Source organism: Psammomys obesus, unplaced genomic scaffold, assembly GCF_907164565.1.
Source record: "Psammomys obesus unplaced genomic scaffold, mPsaObe1.curated_primary_1811, whole genome shotgun sequence".
In the NCBI taxonomy this organism is placed as follows: domain Eukaryota; kingdom Metazoa; phylum Chordata; class Mammalia; order Rodentia; family Muridae; genus Psammomys; species Psammomys obesus.
In genome coordinates this window covers 10,695,226-10,697,134 of record NW_026596085.1, presented here as the reverse complement: position 1 = coordinate 10,697,134, position 1,909 = coordinate 10,695,226, and positions in this window count along the sequence as shown.

The window sequence follows — 1,909 nt, the reverse complement described above, 5'->3', positions numbered from 1 at the left end:
ACACACACACACACACACACACACACACACACACACACACACACACAGAAACAAGGAGGCTACAGTATATGCTACACATACACATTTGGCAAAGAGATTAAAGAAAGCCAAGGAAAAACACTTGAAGCAGATTGCCAAGAGATGTAGACTGTCCTCGCTGACAGCTTCTTAAGTCCAGTCAAAAGTGAAAGTAATAATAATAAAAAAAAACAACAACAAAACACAATGAGTGAACCTTGGAAAAAAGAGAAAATAGGATTCAAATTTTCATGTTTACAAGTAAAATATTAACAGAGTACATTTAAGGTATTTGGGAAATTGATATTCACTACTATGAATAGAAATTTGTATTTAAAAACTTCTTCAGAATATTGTCTTATTTAGCTTCCAGCATTTATTTTGACATTTATAAAGAAGTCTCCAGCTTCTTTGAAACTCTAGAAATAGGATACACGAGGGAATTTCAGTCTGGGTTTCAACAAAATGCTGGATTCTCTATTACAAGTCTTGAGCTCACAAGCATTCATTGTTGAGTTTCATTTATACATATTTGTTTGAAAAGGTAAAATAATTAAGTTGAAAATATTCAAATTACATAAGTTGCATGTTTTTTTTTTTTTGCCAAGTGTAGTAGCTTTGGTGGCAGCTTATTAGCTATTTAATTGCGCTTAGAGTCACCTAAAATAATAATTAGCTTCTGCAATTTGAGGTGATTTTTATGAGATTAAAAACAGAATTATTTCTACAGTGGCTAGCTTTAGTAAAATTAATTCTGGCATTAAAATTACTTTAGGCATTTTAGTTTCATAAGCCAAGTAAACTAAACCTGAAACTAAACCTGAAGAAAATAACAAGAAATTACTGAGACAGAGCAGTTGAAGGATGGATATACTCCTGAAAAAGCTGTAAACTAGGATCTATTTGTTAACTTACAAATAGCATTAAAACCTTAGTTTTTCCGTTTTATTGGAGTTAGTAATTGGGAAGTAGATGATGGGCTGTTTTATTTAGGGGTATCTTCATCACAAAAAGTCACGCAAGGTCTCCTTGTATCTGTGTGCTATTTTAAAGACATCACGTCCCTTTTTACTGGTAACATCTGGTTTTCGCATCAGCGATTTGAGATTGTAGAGATTTGTTTGTACTATCTTCACAAAGCAGCATGAACATACAGAGAGTAAGTCTGTAGCTGTCCTCACTGGAAGGATGATATTCTAAAGAGACACGAACGTTCCGCCCCCTTGGGCTGTAAGACTGCTGAAACAAAGGCTCTGGAATTTCTCCCCGGGTCTCACGCTGTGAGAAGGAGAAAGTTGGGACTTTTTGTTACACACAGAGGAAGCTTGTTTCCCTCAGAGAAATTTCACACAGTTCTCACATCGTGCTAGATCATCTTGCAGGAGAAGCTGAGGCTGAGACAGGTAGGACCACCTTGACCACAGTAGCTGTGTGCCTTCCCTTCTATTTAAACCTAAACCTGGACTCAGTGTCAGGGACCTAAAGACTTACTTGGGTGGGGAGTGACCATTTAGCCTCTTTGTTCCTCCCTGTGATGTGGCAGGTAAGTCAGTCTTTGTCTGTCTGTCTGTCTTTATCTGTCTCACTCTCTCTGCTTTCTGCCATTATTTGTCAGCTTCCGTTGCCCACCCGAGGACAAGTAGCCAAGCTGAGGGTTTTGGGGCTGCCAGGACCTCATCTCTGCCACTTAACAACGCTGGTAACGAGTAGAGGCTCAAAGGCTGAGGCAATGCCTTTGATTTCGAAGTTAATCATTTTTCAAGCTGTTTGATAGTCTTTAGTCATGCCTGGAAAGATGGCTTTCAAGTAAAGCTCTCGCTGCTCTTCTGTAGGACCCTCGTTCAACTCCATATGACATAGAAAACATTTTCCATAAAATTATAAATAAAAA